The sequence below is a fragment of the Pipistrellus hanaki genome (assembly GCF_964339955.1).
Source record: "Pipistrellus hanaki genome assembly, chromosome: 2".
Taxonomy (NCBI): Eukaryota; Metazoa; Chordata; class Mammalia; order Chiroptera; family Vespertilionidae; genus Pipistrellus; species Pipistrellus hanaki.
This window is the reverse complement of record NC_140504.1, coordinates 118,780,805-118,802,899: the sequence shown is the minus strand read 5'-3', so window position 1 is coordinate 118,802,899 and position 22,095 is coordinate 118,780,805.

Sequence of the window (22,095 nt, the reverse complement as noted above, 5' to 3'; positions counted from 1 at the left end):
TTGATTACACACAAATTAGAATGTTTAATGTCTTCCTAATGAGCTTACTCCTCTATCATTACAAAATATTCTTCTTTATCAATAGTAAAATTTACTGCTTTTAACAGCTATTAAAACTTTCTTTTTATTTGATTTCACCAATTTTTCAAAGATAAGCTTAGTTGTGATTCTCTTTTTATCTGCTTATGCTTTTTAAAGCATATTAAATTTGTGAGTTGATAATTTTATTACTTTTAGAATATTTTTGCCATTATATGTTCAAATATTGCTCCTGCCCCATTGGTGTTTTTTCTGCTTAGGATACCCTGTTTACATACATGTTAGGTATCATTTCTCACATGCTTCTAATTCTCTTTTATTAATTTTCACATTTTTTCTTTCTGATTCAGGTTGAATATTTTCTATTAATCTATCTTCCAATTCACTATTACTAGTGTATTTAAATTTATATAATTGCTTATTCATGCTTACATGGTGAATTCTTAATTTAATCTATCAACATATGTTGATTGGGTACCTAGTCAGTGTTAGCACTGTTTTATGCTCTAAAAATGTATCAATTAAAAATAAAACAATTCTAAAAATACATGAAAAATGTTTATCTTCATACAGTTTGAACCATAGTATGATAATTTTAATAAATAAATAAATAAATATATGTTAGAATGTGACTATGCTGTAGAGAAAACTGGTAGAGAGGTTGGTATCAGTAAGCAGTATTGCATTTGTCATTAAGGAGGTGTGAGTTCTTTTTTGTTTGTTTGTTTGTTTTTTACATATTTGCATTGATTTCAGAAAGGAGGCGGGAGAGAGAGAGAGAGAGAGAAAGAGAGAGAGAGAGAAACATCAATCATGAGAGAGAATCATTGTTTGGTTGCCTCCTGCATGCCCCCTACTGTGGGTTGAGCCTGAATCAGGGCGTGTGTCCTGACCAGGAATCGAACTGTGACCTTCTGGTTCATAGGTCGATGTTCAACCACTGAGCCACATTGTCTGGGCAAGATGTGAGATTTCTCTATAATTTGGATATTTATGTCTTATTAGATACATCATTTGCAAATATATTCTATTCAGTAGACTGTCTTTCCTTTGGTTGATGGTTTCACTCAATGTACACATTTTTTTTTTTTCCCATTTGATATGGTGCAACTTGCTAATTTTTGCTTCTGTTGCCCTTTCCCTGGGAGACATATTCAAAAAATATTGCTAAGACTGCCTATGTTTTCTTCTGGGAGTTTTATGGTTTCAGGTATTACATTGAAATGTTTAATTCATTTTGAGTTTATTTCTTAATATGGTGTAAAATATTGAAGTCTCTCTTTCTTTATTTCTTTCTTTTTTTTTCTCCTTTTTTTTTCTCTTTTTTTTTTTTTTTTTTTTTTCATATATCTGCCCAGTTTTTCCTACAGCATTTATTGAAGAGACTGTCATTTTCTCATGGTATATTCTTGCCTTCTTTGTCATAAATCAATTGGATATAATAATTGTGAGGTTTTTATTCCATTGATCTATGTATCTGTTTTTGTACAGGTAGCATACTACTTTAATTACTCTAACTTTTTTGTATAGTTTGAAATCAGGGGGCATGATTTCTTCACTTTATTTTGGTGTGGATCTTTTGAGGTTCATCTTGTTTGCAAATATCTATGCTTCCTGGACCTTGATTTTTTCCCACTGAACTCTGAAACTATCCTATCCTTTTTTCTTATTATTAATTCTTTTCTTCTTTTTGCTGCAGTATTTGGGTGATATCCACTATTATGTTTCAAGGTTGTTAATTTGTTTTTCTTTATCATCTAATGTACTTTTAATTTCCTTTAGTTTTTTTTTTCTTCAATTTCAGTTAGTGTATTTTTAAACTCTGACTGATTCTTTTTTATATTTTCTAACTCTTCGTTAAAGTTCTCACTGTGTTCCTCTATTCTGTCAAATTTGGTGAACATTCTTATTGCCATTATTTTGAATTCTTTGTCAGGCAAATTAAGTATCTTTATTTCATTAGTGTTTTGTCTGGGATTTTTTATTATTTTTTCATTTGGAACATAGTTATTTATATCCTCCTTTTGTTTGACTTTCTGTGTTTGTTTCTATAAACTAGAAGAACAGCTACCTCTCCTGATCTTGAAGAAGAGGCCTAGTGTACGAGCAGCCTCTGTGTAGAGTACATGTGCTGGATGGCCTTGGCAAGCTGGCTGGAGACAAAGCAGCTGCACATAGTGTCAGCGGTGTCCTGGCAGGTCAGCTGGCCAGGTCTAGGGTGGGCACAGACCCAGGTGTCCCAGGGCACAGCTGTATGGGTGCCCGGTGGATCAGCTGGCCTGAGTGGGAGCGGATGCTGGCCTAGGAGACGCAGGGTGTGCTGTGGCAGCCTTGCAGGCTGGCTAGAGTACTTGGACAGAACTGCTGATTTTGGAGCGTTCCTGCAGACCCCCACCATTTTGGTAGGAACCCTGGAGGTAGTAAATAGATTTCTTTTAAATATAGTTTAATTGTTTTTTATATTGATGTTTTATCTCTGCCTTAAACCAGGGCAGGCAGTCTGCTCTTAAGCTCCTCAGAAATACCCTCCCTACTTTAGGCTGGGGAAGGATTCCTGTGGTTATTATATCTTCTTCTCTGATACCCTTTTTATGTGGTCCCCCTCTCATATGTTGTGCAGAGCTATTCAATCAGCCCTCAGTTATTCTTCCAGAAGAATTGCTCTGTAAGTAGAAGTACATTCAGTGTGTTTGTGGGAAGAGGTGTGTACATGGTCTTCCTATGTCATCATCTTAAACCACACACACACACACACACACACACACACACATAGATATATATATATATATATATATATATATATATATATATATATATATATATATGGAAACTTGAAAAATAAATTTAATCTATGTAAGCATCTAAACATATTTCTTTTCTCTTCCCATTTCTCTTATTTCAGTACTACTACTTTTTTTCAGGTATTTCAGATTTCTTTTTTAAATTAGGAGAGGGCCCCGTTTTTAAATACCCCCTGAGTTGTTTTCTCTGTGGTCTATTACAAATCTCAACATTTATAATAGATAACAAATGTTATCTATAACATTCTTGTGTAACTTGAATTTCTCAAAATATTATGAGCCAGTTCTTTCACAAAACCCCAGGAAGTTATGCTCTGTTTCTACTTCTCTCCTTATTCCATAAGAATGAATTGCTTAGTTTTCTGAAATGCATGATGCTCTGTTGTGTGTGTGTTTTCAGATTAACTGACAAATTTATGCTCATCATTGAAAGCTCAGATTAATACTACTCTCTGTTACTACCCTCAGACAATTGTAATCATTTTTTAAAATCTGTACTTCTATAGCATTATACACACATTATACCCAGCCTAAAAGGCTTTTTTGTTATTGTTAGAACAGTTATTTTCTTCCTCTAGATTTTGGCATTCTGGAGGGTAAGATTTTGTCTTATTATTTGTTCCACTAGTAACTAAAATACTATCTGAAACATTGTGGACAAAAAAATAAAGACATTTAATGCATAAAATAAATTATTTAATGCTTCTGGGTCAGTATAAATCCACCCCCACTTTAGACAAAATGTACAGGGTGTATCATTCAGATAGTGGAAAACAAATTTATTTTTACAAGTAAAGAAAAAAATAAAACTTTGAGGAGAATATTAAAAATCTTGTTCCACTAAGGTATTTATGAGGTTTCTGAATTAAATTGAAATTCCTACCTCAATATAAATCCTAGATACAACTCAAGTGTGCTTAGGGTACTGATACTAGAAAAAGAAACAAAAAGAAAAGCAAACATTAGGTTTTAGTCTAAGAATTTGAGTGCTTTTTTAAACCCACCAAATGCAATCAGATTTATATTTATTTTTACAGAAATGTTTGCTCAGCTAATGCATTCCTAATCAAATAATGGGTGTTCCATGATGGAAATTTCAAATAAAGTTTTTAAAGCTGTCAAAAAGTAAATAAGCTAACTAGAATTGTATTTCTTTGTTTCCCAGTGGATCTCATAAATGCTTGGGAGGAATATAGTGTACTTAGAAGTAGGTCAGATAAACACTCAAATGCAATTATAGTCAATCCCTTCCCCTCCATCCCTCACCACAAACCAATGATTTAACACATATCTTCTGAGATATGTCCATTTTTAAGTAACAAATACCTCTATGGTCTATTAAATGTTTTTATTTGCTTTTTTTTTTTTAACAAACTCCACACCACTTCAAAAGATCTATAATTTAATTTATTTTGTATTAAAAATAAAGAGCATTTTATATTTCCTCGTTGAGTCTGTGTTTATGACTATCCACATGAATTTTAAATGTATTAATGTCAATAGAAGTTGATGAAATTTTAACTTGCATTGTAGAGTACACAACTGAACAATGTACACTGTTAAAAAAGTAACTTTAGATTCTTGAAGTTGATTTGGAGTTCCTTTGTTGAGCTTCCCAAAAGTCTTTGACATGATGCATTGATCTGTAGGGTTTTTTGTTTGTTTGTTTGTTTGTTTGTTTTGTAACCCCCATTCTCACTCCAATTTTTCACATCTGTAGTTATTTTCTAACTGAACATAAGCTCTTCTACTTTAAGTCTTGTAACATGAGGACCACAAAAAACTTATTAAAGCAGCATTCTTGTATATTCAAATTTAGACATTATAGACAATAGTCTATTACCAGTGAAATATTCATGACAAAAACATGAATTTATTTTCAGTTTTATGATTCATATGACATTAATAATTAAGCCAAGTTTTATGATACATCATTTTGAAAGATTTGATTAAAATAGATTCAGAAGCACTGAAATAAAATGGCAAAAGTTCAGACTGTCTGTGTTTATTCTTGTTTGAAATATCTTTAAATGGGAAGAATGAGAGCAGTGGGACTACAGCTCAATTCTTGTAAGCTTGAGATCTCCTCTATATGAAAAAAAATTATGAGATAATTTGAGACAAATTAGATTGCTGCCCTCTGAGCTCATGTAATATTAGGCCAATTGGGCACAGAAGGAAATAATCAATAGGGTGTGGCTCATCATGAGAACCTAGAAAGTTGCAGCATGCTCTAAGAGTTCATTTAAAAAAGAAATGTTTTTATGCTATTCAAGACAGAAAACTACACAACTCTTAAAAACCATCTGAGTTCTAAAATTACATATATATATAATATTTTATATATTATATTTTAATGTATAAAATATTTAAAAATATTTTAAGGATACAGGTCAGTTGAGACTTTTCCAGGAAACACATTTTTTTCTGGAACTGTTGTTAATGCAAATAAAGATGAGTAAGTAGAAGGATATATTCAAAGATAACTATATATATATATATATATATATATATATATATATATATATATTTAAAGAAATAACTTTTATATATATATTTAAAGAAATAACTATATATATATATATATATATATATATATATATATATACACACACACTCCTGGTAAACTTAATTTAAAAGAGCATTTGTAATACAGTATTTGTGTCCTACTAGTATGTATGGCAATGTTCACAGGCTGGCTCTTCTATGGTATAGTTGTTTTGTAGCTATGTCACAGATATCCACAAATCCTTGAAAAGATCAAGATCATGCAGCTCCTTAAGTGATCTAATTTCTGTCCAATGTCTCACACTTCATTTCAGCTCCTTACCTGGTGCTATATTCCATGTGTAGTAGTTTGTTATTATTGTGTTACAAATTATTATTATTACAAATTTAGCAGCTTAAAACAGTGCCCATTTATTCTCACAGTTACGGTACATTTGTTATAAATCCAGACAGTTACTTGGATTAGCTGTAGAAATCAAGGCATTGATTAATCTGGCCCCTTTGTCTGGAAACTTTGGGGAAGAATTTGCTCCAAAACTCTTGAGGTTGCAGGCAGAATTCAGTTGTTAGGACTGAGCTGCCCATTCTTTGCTTTCAGTCAGCCAGAGGCTGCTATCAGCTTCTGGAAGCTTCCCTTTAGTCCTTGAATGTGACTCTTCTTCATAGTCAGCAATGGTTTGTTGAAATTTTCATGTGCTTCAAATCACACTGACATTCTTTTATGCCAACGGCCCTAAAACACACATCAATTTTAAAGGTCTTCCCTGGTTCACTCAGGTTTACCAGGATAATATATTTACCTGAAGGCCAAATAATTTAGACTTTCAGTTATAATCTGAATAATCTTTTTAGGAGAGTACCTGGAATTGTGTTTAATTGTGACTAACCAGGGGATTGGACTTTTAGGAGCCATATTTAAAATTCTGTCATTCAAGGTCTGTCTGTTTCTGGCTCTCAAAAATCGACATCTTTCCTAAACACACAATTTATTCACTTTATTCCATAGTCCTTGTTACTTTTACACATCACTTTTATGCGTCAACTTGACTAAGCTACAGTCTCCACTTATGTATTCAATCAAACACTGATCAAGGTATTGCTGTGAAGCCATTTTATAGATGTAATTAACATCTACAATTAGTGGATTTCATGTAAAAGAGATTGTCCTTGATAATCTGTATAAACTGATTCAATCAGATGAAAGATTTAAGACACCTTAGAAAGAAGCTACTCTTGCTGAAACCGGTTTGGCTCAGTGGTAGAGCGTCGGTCTGCTGACTGAAAGGTCCCAGGTTCGATTCTGGTCAAGGGCATGTACATTGGTTGCGGTCACATCCCCGGCAGGGGGTGTGAAAGAGGCAGCTGGTCGATGTTTCTCTCTCATCGACTTTTCTAGCTCTCTCCTTTCCTCTCTGTAAAAAAATCAATAAAATATATTTAAAATAAAAATAAAAAAAAGAAAAAGAAAAAAGAAAGAAGCTACTCTTGAGTGGCAACGTCAGAGCGTCCAGCGGGCCTTCCTAATAGGCTCCTCCATGGATTTTGGGCTTGTCTAGACCAATGGTCACCAAACTGCTGCCAGAGAGCCACATGCAGCTCTTTGGCCCCTTGAGTGTGGCTTTTCCACAAAATAACACATGCGGGTGAGCACGTAAAGTGCAATTGAAACTTCGTGGCCCATGAGCAGAAGTCGGTTTTCAGCTCTCAAAAGAAATTTCAATTGTTGTACTGTTGATATTTGGCTCTGTTGACTAATGAGTTTGCTGACTGACTACTGGCCTAGACAATTATATATATCCTGCTGTTTCTGTTTCCCTGGTGGACCACTGACCATTGATATAAAAGACAGAAGTCTCTGTATTAGTTTGGCATTGGTTTGAAGTATAAAAATATCAAGTAAATATTATTAGCTCAAAGGTCCAAAGTCTCACCTGAATCAGATGCCAAAGAGGTTCCCAGGGTAATGCATCTGGGCCACAACACTGCTTCACCTGTGGAACTGAGAAACTGCTGAAGAGTTTCATCAGCCTACTTTTTATCAGAAGAATACCGAGATCCTGAGAGCCTTTTTGATATAATAGTTTTTCATTCAAACTAGAAAGTCTAGTTTAGTTTTATAGTTACCAGTTTTCTGCTGTAATTTCCAAAATTAAAAATATATATATTTCTTGGCACAGTACAGATAGATGTTTTATGAACTGTGCCTGATAAATGCAATATTGTGATTGTTGTTTTTGTGCCTTGTTTACGATGCTTCCCAATAATGGTGTGCCGTTTCCATAAGTCTGATCATTATAATCTAATACTAACTTTTTCTTTTGAGGCCCCGGATGATAGTATCTTCTTTCTGAGAAGACTTTAATGTAATTCCGTTGGGATAAACCATGTAGAACTTAATCAATCTTTAAGCCTTGAGGTTCCTTGGAGCACTCATGCAAAGTATTCTTATGATTGCTTTAATTTGGGGCTTCCTTTTCCTGGAGGATTGGCATTCAAACCTCCTTCTAAGAGTTGGGATGAATAAGGTGAAGACTCCCTAACTAGGACAGGTTTGCTTACATCTCAGTGTTTTTGAGGTAACCTTCTGGACACCAAAAATTGACCATTTCTTTCAAAGCAAAAGCAGCTTTAAGTGCTGGGATTTCTTCTCTGGATTTTTAACTTCTCTCTGATTACTGGGTAAGTACTTTCTCACTATTTTGAAGTCCCTTGAAAATTTAAAAAAATATTTTAAAGAAAATAGTGCATATAACCTTTTGTAGTTATTTTCAGTAAGAGGATTAGTGTGAGTGACTGGGCCCATCATTGCTGGAGGCAGAAGTTTCTAAATTCAGCATTTCTTTGACCTATTGCAAACTTGTATATGTAAGCCTCTTGAGGCTCTAGGCTTTATTCTATAGGTGTAGTTGTAAGTCTCTACAACAACTTGGGTTTAAAATAGTTAAGCTCCATTATCTGAGGTCAACTATGGTTGCAGCTCCCTCTTTTTCTTAACCTGGCTAAAAGATTACTCTTTATTTCTGGCACATGGTAATTCCTCATCCCTGTGTTTTTGAGATAAACTATTTATATTTTCTGGTTTGTTCGTTTATTTATACAAATAAATAAAGAGGTTTGAATGTTTGTGTATTTTTGTAACTATTCCAAGATTTAATTTTCTGTGGCTATCTCAGGGCAGAAGCACAACATTGGCACCTCTCTCTCTCCCTCCCTCTCTCTCTCTCTTTCTCTCTCTCTCTTCCCCTCTCTCTCTCTGTTATTCCCTGTTCCTCTCCCTCTCCCTTTATTGTTTAGGCTTCTCTTCCTTAACCAAAACCATACTTAAGTGCTACATTTGCTTTATAAGATGTCTGAGAGGATTTTACTTACTTTTAACTTTGGCTAAAATACAAAATTCTGTTTACCCTTCACTACATTTAGCATTTAATATTACTACATAGGATAAAAAAAATCAGACAAATCATGCACTTCTGGTGGCAAATTTGTGCAAATATTATTATTTGGAATATTTCTAATCCTACATAATAAAAGGCTAATATGCAAATAGACCAAAGGGTGGAACAACCGAACAACCAGTCACTATGACATGCATTGACCACCAGGGGGTGTGTGAAGAAATGGCAGACATTGGCCACGGCATGATGGTGAGCAGGTGAAAGGGGGCCCCAGACCAAGGTAGAGCACCAGTCGTTGTAATCAGGGAAAGCTTCCGGTGGTTACTGAAAAATCTTTGCTCCCATGAGTTGGAGTTTTGCCCGGTGCTCACACCTGCTGCCAATGCTGGCCCCGCTCTTGCCCACTGCCTGTGCCTGTTGCCAGTCCCGAGATCACTCAGTGCCATCAGTGGGTGAAAGCAGCTGCTGCCAGCCCTTATCACCCCTGAGGGCTTCTCTACCTCCCCCTGCTCCTGAAGGGCAATTGGGGCAGCAGCTGCTGCTCATACCCGCTGACAAAGCTGGCCCCAATCGCTCCACACCATCAGTGGGAGCTGCGGCAGTGGGAGTGGGAATGCTGGTAGAAAGGGTACCAGGGGCTCTGGTGGGAGGGGCCAGGCTACGGATGCGGAGGATGGGCTGAGACAAGCACCTGTGCCTACCACAATCTCACAGCCCACAGTTCCTTTCAAGGTGCACAAATTTGTGCACTGGGTCCCTAAATATTAATGATATTGTCAAGATCAAACTTAATTACTTTTTTGATGTTTTTCAGTAGAAGAACCTATATGTCTTCCTATAATAGTACAAAGTCAGTAAATTATGCTAATATGTCAAAATCCTATATACCAAATTATTCCTAGGAGATCATAGCTGTCCAATAAATGAGTCAATAAAATCCACACTTAATAGAAAGATTATTTGAGCTCGGGTGAAATATCCAACTGAAACCCATCTGGGGATTCTGGTTCAGAGAACCTAATAATGCAATTTACCTTCTGGAGTTCCTCAAACTAAGTTATTTTCTAACTAAGGGTCTATATTCCAGCACTAATGCTGTAACACCAACTGGATATGCTACTGTTCAGTTCAATTCCAATACTGCATGGAGTTAGTGCACCTCATTGTCCTACTTCAGACACCAGCCTCACATCTTGGGTGTCCCTATGCCACTCAAACTTCTACCATACTTGGCTACAAATACAGGGGGGAGGGGGGTCCCACTACCCTCCTTTAGGTTAGGTAATTTGCTAGAATGATTCACAAAACTTATTGAAATATAACTGCAATTGTACTTACAATTACAGTTGTATTTAAAAGACACAACTCAGGAATAGCCAGGTGGATACAGCAAGGTCCAAAAGGATCCCAAGCACAAGAGCTTCTGTCCTCTGGAGTCAGGTTGCATCACCCTCTTGGCACATATCCGTACGCTAACTGGGAAGCTGTCCACACTTCAGAGTTTGTAAGTGGGATTTTATTACGTAGGCACAATTGATTAAATCATCAGCCAAATGAATTTGATTCCAACTCCCTGCTTGCTAAGGAACTCAGAGAATGAAACTAAAAGTTCCAACTAATCCTTTAATGAATTGCTGGGTCTTTCTAGCATTATCAGCTCATCCCTTAAAGCACTTAGGGCACACCCTGAGTTCCTTCACTAGCATTAACTTAAGTATGCTTGAAGGGGCTGGTTATGAAAAACAAAAGACTTGCCTATTACATAGGACAGTGGTCGGCAAACTCATTAGACAACAGAGCCAAATATCAACAATACAATGATTGAAATTTCTTTTGAGAGCTGAAAACTGACTTTTGCACATGGACCACAAAGTTTCAATCGCACTGAATGTGCGCGCCCGCACTTGGTATTTTGTGGAAGGGGCCGAAGAGCTGCTCACGTGCCACAGTTTGCCGACCACTGACTGGGGATATTCCAGAGGCTTTTAAAGTTCCTGGTTGGGAAGTGGGAACAAAGACATTTAAAAATATAACTGTAAGAATAAAGTCTATGTGTCAGGGAAGAACAATTAGAATAAAAGAGATAGGAAAAACAAATATTTGATGTTAAGACATGATATTAATTGGGTGCACATTGTATAGCAAAGGGTAGATGCAAGTAAGAGATTATATAAGAATAACTATCCAAAAGAAAAAAAAAAACTATATTATACATATTCTGATAAGTTCTTGCTCATAGGCAAATAAATACAAATAAGTAAAGCAATATACTGATATATATATATATATATATATATATATATATGTAATAGAAATCACATTGACATTATATATCTCATCATGATTACTTAGTTTATATAACCTTGAAGAAGAAATATTTAATTTCTTTGTGTGTTTTTTATGATAAGAACAACTGTTCATAAATATTTGCCTATTCCCCAAATTCCCCCTACCAGGACCCCAGAGAAGTCTTCTCAATAAATTCAATATAAATTATACTATTGAGAAACTCACCAATGCTTATTTTATTATTTTTGACAGTTAGGCAATGTCAGTATATTGCTATCTGTGATCATACAATTCTATCCTGTTTATAAGAGATGGCATAGAAGAGTAAGAAAAAGATCATGTATGGAGCCAAATGATTAGGGTCATGTTCCTGGATCTGACACTAATTTAACATGTGGTTATAATGGCAACTACTTAACCTTTATGAACTCTAATGTCCTCATTTGTTTATTACATAGATTTGCTAGATGCAATGTTTAATATTTCTTGATTCTGTTCCTATTGACTTCAAGCTTCATAATAAGAATCTAATTTATAGCCTGGCTGAAGTGGCTCAGTAGCTGAGTATTGACTTATAAACCTGGAAGTCACAGTCAGGGGACATGCTTGGGTTGTGGGCTCTATCCCCAGTGTGGTGCATACAGGAGACAGCTGATCTAAGATCCTCTCATTGTTGATGTTTCTCTCCCTCTCCTTTCCTCTGAAATTTTTATTGTACTGAAATCAATAAAAATATATTTAAAAAAATAAAATAAAATAAAATAATATATATATATATATATATATGTACAAAAACTTAAATACTTTATACAAGTTGGCAATATTTCAGAACTCAATAAATTGAAAATACAGATATTGAAAAGAATGTTAATAGAGGATGTACTAATTCACATTGATTAGCATAAATACCCATTATCAAATACAAATAAAAGTATTACACATAATTACTCCAGCCACTTCTATGACAATTAGCTTTTTATCTCTTCATCTCAATTGCACTTCTTACTTTCTGCACCAAGGCTCCTTGGTGGCTGGCAAATGTTGTAGCAGGGGAGTCATGGAGAAGCTCACTGAACTCATGCGTGCACAAACTGGAAGTAATGGAGAGTTAATGAGCCATGGAGTAATGGTGAGCAATGGGGAAAGGATGCGACAGAGAACTCCCCTGTTTTCATCCCTGGGGAACACCAGGCTGAAGATCATTCTGTACAGTTTCTCAGCGGGTCTGAGTGGGATTGAGTCTCAGATGCCTTTCACAGTGATCAGCTCACCAATGCACACTGTGCTCTTGATTCTCTTCATCTCCATCCCAACCTCCCTGCTTCCCTCCCCTGTGCTCTGGGACCACTTTCTAAACAAACCACCTGCACACAAGTTAATGGGTCAGGCTCTGTTGTAGGTGAGGCCATACTAAGACTAAGAAAATTCAAAAGAAAAACTATTCTAGGAAGCAGACATTAAAGAGGAGATTCTGGTAGGGAAGCACTCACCGGCTCTGTGGCATTAAAGATGCCATTTCTGGTTGGAAGTCAGGTGGTGGTCAGTAGCATTATAACTATAGAGCTCTCACCGATGTTAGAATAGGATAAGTTGCAGGTAGAGGTTAACTTTTGACTGGTCTTGAACATTATGGCAAATACAGGCTTGTTGTTTTTTGCCTGTTTAGAAGCCTTTGTGAAAATAAAATAACAGGTTCTTATCTAATAATATCAACTTCAGACATGCTGTGAAAGACAAAGACCCTTTTGTTTAAAATGCTTTTTATCTTCTGCACCTACAAGGCAAATTGTACTTAAACTAGACTTCAGATTTGATTATGAGGGGAACAAAACTAATGAGGGGATGATGTATCAGGATAAGGAAGGGCAGGTGAGATTTGCATGGAACCATTTGGGATTATGAGCCTGAGGATCATGGACCCTTAGATTCTACTGAAACTGCTTACCCTATAAATATCTCCCCTGTGGTAGACATCTCTCCACATGAAAATGCTCATCCTCCTCAAACCCAGCTTCACCTCTATCCATTAACTCTAGTTTAATAACTGGAGTTATGTCTCATTATAGGTCAAATGGGAAAACAGGAACTCTCTTCCGGAAGGAAATGCCAAAACTTATTTGGGAGCTTGCTCATATGACTCTGAGTTTAATGCCCCAGAAAGCACACTGGAATCTGACTATACTAAAATACTAGCAAGCAAAAGACTGAAACTAGCTGGCATGTGGAAAAACGAAAACCTTTACCCAATTTTCAGATCTAAAGGATTCTACTGATGCCCAAATCCCATCAATTAAAAGTAATACTTGGGTAGAACTCTCAGAATCATTCCCAAAGGGACAGGCAGCCATGCAGCCATGCACTGAGTAAATGGGAAGATACAGACCTTTCTATGGCTGTTGGAAGCAGAGCATCAGCTGACACTAACAGAGGGGACCTGAAATGCCACAATAGCCTTCCAGTTAGAATTCAGCTCATGAAGGTCAGGTAATGGCCCGAATATGTCTCACTGTGCATCCACTTGTTTGCAGCAGTGATTCCCAAACCTTGCTACTCATCTGGGGAACTTTCAAAAACCTTGATACATTGGTTATATCAGCTAGATTCTTCCACTAGTGTCAAAGCTGAGGATCAGCATTTTAAAATTTGCCTATGGTTATTTCTTTAGTTTCTTTAAATTTGCTCAAGGTTATTTCTTTAGTTTCTGTGAACATAGTGGGATAGATATGCTGAGCAGCTAGTAGAACCCTCATATTCATTCTCTGATTTAGGAGCCATGATAAGAAGTCTTTGACATTGAATGTCCACAAAATGAACAGTAAGAAATGGCAAATACTTTGAATACCTTAGTAATAGTCATGACTGCAACAGGATGGAAACCTATGCCAGTGACAGGGAAAGAGAAATCATATTTATTCCTCAGGAATACAAAAGTGTCCTGGAGTAAACTGACATTCTCCTATAGCAATATTATCAGTAACGCTTAACCCCAGCATACTGTTTATGTATTTGAAACCAAGGATGTTTCTTGTTTTGTATTTTCTATCTGTAAATTGCAAAAAAAAAAAAAAGTATTTTTAGGAAATAATAAATGAAACAGAAATAGACAAAGAAGAGTCTGCTATATCAGTGTTTTTTATTTATTATTAATTATCATTATTATTTTTTTAATTCTCATCTAAGGCTGTTTTTTCCTTTGATTTTCAGAGAGAGTGGAAGGGAAGGAGGAGGGGATGTAAAACAAATAGTGAGAGAGATACATTGCATCCCACACATGCCCCAACTGAGGCCAGGGATGGACCCTGCAACAGAGGCATGTGTCCTCACCAGGAATCAAACCCGTGATCCACTGGTCTGTAACATGCCAGGCAGGACTAGAATAACGGTGTTTTTTTAGTGATTAAAAATATATGTCTCCTCCAATAGCTGTTTTTTTAGTAAGGAAGTAATTAAGGTTAAATGAATGGGGCCCTAATTTGATAGGACTAGTGGCCTCATAGAAGGAGACACCAGAGAGCTTCTTCCTCCCTCCTCCACTTGAAAGAACCAAGAAAAGGCCATGTGAGGACATAAAACTCAGCTGTCTGCAAGCCAAAAGGAGAGTCATCACTAGAAAGTGAATCAGCTGGAACGTGAATCTTGATGATAGACTTTTAGGCTCCAGATTGTGAGACAATAAATTTATTTTCCTTAAGCCAGTCAGTCTTCAGTATGTTATTATGGCAGCCAGAGCAGTCTAGTACAAGTGGTCTGGAAGGTAGGCTGAGATATCTCTGCTAAGGGAAAGTATGAGTTGTTGTTCCTTGTACCTCTCACTAAGAAAGAGATGATTAGGGGATCATTTGATATTTTCAGGATTTTTGTTGAAGTATACTATACATATAGAAAAGACACATGTCAGCAATGGAAAATGGCTTCTGGTATGCTCCCAGATTGTGGTAGACACTAAGAATCTCTTCACGGGGAATCAATTAACTAAGTGGTCATATTTTCCCATTGTGAGCTGAATATCATGCTATACACTGAATCAGAAACCACAGCAATCCATTGTACAGAGGAAATTGTACATTCAGGATTAAGCTGGCATAGATTCAGAAATCAAAAGAAAACCACAAGAACTGCTGATTCAGACTCCCACAGCATCTTACTTTTTAAAACAATGCCTCTTGCTCAATTAATACTTATTCCTTTACCAAAAAATATAGACCACAAAGGAAAATATCAGGCCCTTTTCAATGATAGGCCAGATAAATTGATTAGTGCTTATCAATGAAAAAAGATTGCTTCCACGTGCTGTCCCATTTGGGCTGGACCTACTAAATAGAGGTGAAAGGAAATGCTCCTAGTGGGCAGAGCTGCAAGAAATGTACTTGGTCTTTCAGTTTGAACGGAGAGAGAAATGACTAAGTACAGAAACATCATAGCTAAGTAGAACAAATGTCTTAGTTGTTTCATCATGGGATTGGGAAGAGCAAGATTGGAAGATTGGAAAGAAAGAATTTTAGGGAAATCATGAGGATGGATAGATGGAAGTGGTCCAAAGCCAATTTTGTCTCATTGCATCCTCTAGAAAGAATTTAAAATGAGGAAACATTCAACAAAATATATGACTTGACAGCTACTACAGTGCTAGAATCATGGGTTCCCAAACCAAGTAACCATGGAGGAAGGGAGGGACACTATACATGTATGTATCAACATGAGTGCCCTTTTGCCAATCACAATCTAGCTAGAGCCACAGTTGAATAATAAATTTGTCACCAGAGAGTTATGCTAAGCCCTCTAAATGACAACATCCCGTGAAGAGATGATGTAGCTACTTGATGGAGGTTAATTCTAGTGGAACCCCACCATCCTTACCAGGATTGCTAGAGGCTCCCGATATGGGAATGTCTCCCCCACTGCAGACTTACAAAAGGCCTGCTTTCCCAGTAGGTTACCTCTTGCAATATTGTCTTAAATAAGACATTATTAAGGAAGTATTACCAGCCCTTGTATTCCATTATTAAGGAAGTATATTACCAGCCCTTGCACAGTATCCTCTGGTCCCTCCATATAATACATTACATGGAAGCAGCTAGTCTAACTACATGGCCAGCTAAAGGCTTAATTAAGATGTTTGCTTAGGAACTCAACTCTGGGGTTTGGGTGTTATGCTCCAGGGTAGGATGCACATCTTGAGCCCACAGCTGGTATTTGGTTCTTATTGCTAGATTATGCTAATTACTATAGTATATGGGCTCTGTAACTAAGGGATGAAGCAGATTAGCCTCTATCTCCATCTTTTCTAATAGAGTTCCCATTTCTGAACAGGAAAGCACTGCCATACTAGATTGACTAGCCTCCAGGGGAATCACTTGTACTGAGGCACACAGTAATGGCTTTCAATGGACTTAAAGCTATAACTACCTCCTGGTCACTTTGAGCTCCTCATGCCTTTGAGTCAAAAGGCAAACAAGAGTTACTGGACTGTAAATGGTAATGGATGCTAAGTACCATGAACTTAAAGTTGCTGCTACATAATGGGGATGGGAAGAGCACATCTGGATCCCCAGAGATTCAGTGAGGCAGCTTTGGGCATTTCATGTCCAGTGGTGATTAAATATAGGCAATTAACCAATCATAACAACACAATATAAAAGGCAAATTGAGACTCATTCCCTTGAGTATTAAAGTCTGATTTTCTTAGAGTGGGGGTAAGGAAAATCAGATCGTAGATAAAAGGCATAATGTGTGTTTTTTTATAATAACCATGGGCAACTGGAACCTCTCCTTTATTATTGGAATGTTTAATCTATAAGCCTGTACTGTACATAATAAATTATCATTTCAGGATCAATTGTAGTTGGCAAACCCTACCTGTTGTATAAATTGCAATCTGCTACCACATCAAAATTGATGGCTTTGACTTAATGAAGGATACAAGAAAATCTGAGCTGTGTAAGGGAGGGGACTCATGTTTTACTTGAGCCACTGCTGTTGAAGTCAGCTTCATGTAGGTGTAATCTGGCTGCGTTGCTGCCTCAGTACCCAGTGTCCCAACTTTCTACCTTGGGGCTGTCTGAAGCCAGGGTGGGAAATACCTATGAAAACTGCCTAATACTCACAATGTACATCTTGGAGGCAGGAGGGTGTAAATATGTGCTGAAGCTTCTTAACAACAGGGGGCAGGAGGCAGAGAATAAATGCTTCCCCACAGTTGTCAAGAGGCATATTCTATTCAGCCTCTTAGAAGGTCCTGGTAAATTTGAGGCTGGTTGTCTACACAGAATACCCATTTAGGAAACATATCCTTGTTTTAACATGTTGGTTTTGTTATCATTCAGGTATGGTGAGACCAACAAATCAGAAGATGAGTGCCACCAAAAAACAATTTGTCACAGTTCCCATGCCTTTCGGGACCACACAGGGAAGCTGTCAGGAGGCCAGAACCAGGGAGCAGGAAAAACATGGGCAATCCTCCCTTGAGATCACTTTGCAAATATCTTTACACAGACTCTAGCCTTATACTTTAATGTCATACAAAGGTTGTGGGTGGTGGAGAGGGCAAAGGGTAAGAAGTAGAGGAACCCAGGCTAAGAATAATTCATTCTAGTCCATTTATTTATCTTTATATTGTATTACAATTTCTTAGATTTTGACCCTATCTTTCAACAGACTCAATGTCCATGACTATATAATGTAGACAGAATGTTGCATTTCGATACAGCAATGATTTGTGAGAGTAAAGATGCTATATTAAGAAAAAAACAGAACCGACTTGAAAGATGGTTTAAGAAATTAGAAAGTTGTTTGTGTGTGTGTTTTTATTAAAACTTTTTTTATAATCACCACGGGCAACTGGAACCTCTCCTCAATTATTGGAAAGTTTAATCTATAAGCCTGTACTGTAACACAAAAAGGAAACGGGAGCTAAATCATATATGGTGTTTTATTAATGTGCAGAAAGAGGTGTGAACGGCAATAATTAAGAAAGAACATAATCAAATAAAGCAAACATTCTCTCACACATTCCTCCTAAATGCTGTGTCATTCGTTCGATTTTCATCAAGACCCAAAGGAATTGCTTGAGTGGTTGAGCACCAGGGACCTCTGTGGCCATATGTGAATGTCATTTCATTCTTGATTCTCCTACCTCAAGACCCGCTGATGGCAATTACAGTATGACAAGAGGAAAGCAATCCTCATTTTATGTTGCTCAAAAGGGGGGATTGTGAAAATCAGGTTCCCTGTTCTCCTCCGAGCACAGATTGCTTTCCATCTTCCCAGGACACACTCTTCCAAGCAGACTTCTTACGCAGCATTTTCATAGACAAACCTGAGCAATGGAAAGCAGTCAAAGACTGCCTTTAAGAAGCACATTACACAGCATTTTTAAAATTAAAATTTATAGAATTAAATTATTTTGGAATTTAATTCTAGAATTTAAGAATCAAATATAAAGAAATTATAAATTATTTTGCTGGCTTAAACAGCAGAGGAAAATAAAGCCCTACACTAGATTAACTACCCTGTATTTCAAAATGGGAAATTCTTTGGCGTGAGTCATAAATTTTCCCTATTCTGAGATTTCCCTGTGTGCTTTCTTAAGGGTCTGAGTTTGGAAATCCAAATACATCAGAGACTAAATTATTTAGAAATTACCCTGAATACCAGATTAGTGAGATTATCTAAAAATAACCGAGTTAATGTAATTCAGAAGGTAACTAATGACCTGTAAATGTAGGTTCCTCTACAACTCTCTCTTTAGGGAGCAGTTAATGCTTCTGAAATGGCTTCTAGGGGAACTGGATGGTTCAGAGGAATTGGTAATAAGAGATGATACAATGATTTTGCCATTATGTCCTGAATTGAGTAACATATAAACAAACTATCTTTCTAAACAAATATATTCATAAATGCTTAAGAAATGCACCAAGGGCTGATAGCAGCCTGGACTACTGCACTTCTAATCTTCCAGGCTTACTTGTCAATTCATTTTGCAGCACACACAGCATCATATCTTTGCTTTTCTACAGCAATAGGCTATGTTATCACTCTAGTGTAAAACTTCCATTGCAAACAAGTTAATCAGAAGTTCTTTCTTCATTTGTACCTATTTCAATTGGCCTTTATATCGGTAATCAAGTAATTTAGGAACTAACACAGAGAATGGAAGACAAGATCATTTACTAAAAGATGCAATGCTATAAGATAACCACAGGAGGAAAAAAACCCCAAAAAAACAGAGCTACAAAAGAGCTTACTTACTGCCAGATACTTTATTTCTTAGATGTGCAAAATGAAACAGAGGTAGTTTAAATTGACTTGCACCATGTAATCCAGTTAAGAAATAGCAGAGGAGCTGAAACTGGTTTAACTCAGTGGATAGAGCATCGGCCTAGTGACTGAAAGGTCCCAGGTTCAATTCCAGTCAAGGGCATGTACCATGGTTGCGGGCACATCCCTAGTAGGGGGTGTGCAGGAGGCAGCTAATAGATGATTCTCTCTCATCAATGTTTCTAACTCTCTATCTGTCTCCCTTCCTCTCTGTGAAAAATCACACCATCATCATTCTTGCTCAGTACCCAGTGAGGTCTGTGGAGACCCACTAGTGGGTGTGAATATCCCTGGCTGAGCAGCTTCCTGAGATTCTAGTTTCTAACACACTCCACACTTCCTTAGCCTTTAGTAATTCATTTGAAAATTTAGCTAAATTATTCTATTAATTTGTATATTGTTTGGAATCTGCCCCATAGCAATAAGAGAGTGTTTGTGCTCTCTCTCTCTCCAGGAAGGTACCCATATTTCATTAGATTTTAAGCTGGATTTTTTGCAGGGTGATTCCAGATCTTTAATGGATTAAAAAAAAAAAAAGTTGAGAGTGTGTAAATTATCTGTGTCTTCTCATTGTAACACTAGTAGCAAAGCTTTTCTAGTTTTCTATATCTTAAGCAGAAGCTGGAAGTTTCCAAAATGTTTTAGTAAATACAAAAAATAAGAGTATATATTTTTATATTTTATTTAAGAAGATAAAGCATTGAACCCTGGCCAGTCTGGCTCAGTTGGCTGAGTGTTGTCCCTTGTACCAAAAAGTGGGCAGTTGCATTCCCTGTCAAGGCACATGACAGAATTATGAGTTGGATCCTCAGTAGGGGACAGTCAACATTTCTCTCTCTCCCTCTCCCTTTCTCTCTCTCTCTCTCTCAAATCAATAAAAGCATTAAAAATAAGAATATATTACATTGAAAAAATTAAATGATCTCAGAAAGCTTTAAAAGCAAGTACCAAATGTAAATAGCTGATTATAAATAAAATATGGATTCAAAAGTGAGGGAGCATAGAAAGTATGGGCAGGGCTACTTTTTATGAGAATGGGTTACTCATCACTTACATAAAATCTCAGAAGTCATATAATTTAAATATCTGAACACTTTATATTTGTCTCAAAACTGGAGTATTTAATTTAAAATAGAATGCAAAGTAGTACGCATTTTAATTGTCTCAACATCTTTAACCAGGTATGAGCAGTAATAGCCAGCAACATTTTGTTAAACTAGGTCATATGTGTTTTTTTCTGTTCTGTTCTTTAACATACAAACAACAGTGAAAGGATGAATAGGAAAGTATTCTGAACACTATAGAACAAAAAGATTGTCATCCTCACAAATGCTGATTAATTAAAGGTATGGCAGATATCTATATAGATGTACTATTAGGTGTAATTTTAGAAAGATTATCTTAATAAGAATTATTGCTCTTATAATTCAGTTGCAAACATTATAATGAAAAATTCCAATCATAACAGTCATTAATGTAAACAAAAATCTTGATCTTTGTTAAAGGATTTCCAAGTCCTAAATTAGGAATGAACTGTAATTTCATTCAGTTCCAGCAATACCAAATATTTGGAAGAGAGAGATATTAAATAAGTGAGCCACCAAGGTTTCCATTTCTATGGCTGAGGAGCCAGTTATCAGAATCTTATATTGGTAAAATCTTCATTTCACTACAGGTCAATACAGAAGAAAGAAAACATTTTTCTACAAAGGTCTACTTGGCTGTCAGTTGGCAGTGCATTAAACTGAAAAATCCACATCCTGGCATGTGAGTATTTCTCAAAGCTAACTATTCATAAAATGTTGACATATCATTACTGTAACTGTCAACAGACATAGATACTGATCACATGAAATTCTATTCTGGAGGAAACCAGAAATCACAAGACTACTCTGAGAAATTTTAGAATACTAGTACTTAAAACAAGAAAATGCTCAGATATATCTAAGTATATAAAAATATGATTAAAAGGAACCGCTTCAAACTAGTCACTAAGTCTGAGGTTCATATAGTAACACAGGTCATTAGAGAGGCCTATTAACTGTATTTGCCAAACTTAGTAAAGCATACAGCTTTGCAGATCATTATACATGGAAAAAGTCATTTTTAATCATGGAAAGTTCATATAAACCTTGACTGTATTAACAATGGTTCCAATAGTGACACAGAAACTTTTTTGATGCTCTTGGAATATGAAGTTGCCAGATTTCTCTTTTCCATGCTAAGGTGCAAACTTTAATATTTGTTCATAGACATTCTCAGGGGAATTTAATTTGAGCAAGAGAATTAATTATAGAAACAGAATTCTCCAGTTTAGTGACCAAGAAACATACATTTAATTTAACCAATTTAAGGTATTTTTTAAATATATCCCAAATCTATGTAAAATAATAAAAATTATCAAAACTAAAAATGTATTTATAATTTTATTTTAAAATAGGTATTATTCTCTCTTTCAGTAGTTTATCCAACATCAAATTAATTAGAACAACTGCTTATTGAGTACTTATTTTGTGATAAGAAAAGTAATTGGGTTTTGTATGCGTTATTTCATGTTTAATATCATACAGTTAGGTTAGGTCCAGTATTTATTTTCTAAATAGAAAACATTTTTAAAAATGAACCAGAGAAAATGGATCATATTATTAGTTTGCTCAGATGTTGGTGGTTTCAGTGGGCAAGCTTTCTAAATCCCTTGCTCATTTTTCATTTGGCCTTTTTTTTTTCCAGCTTACTGTTGATTTCGG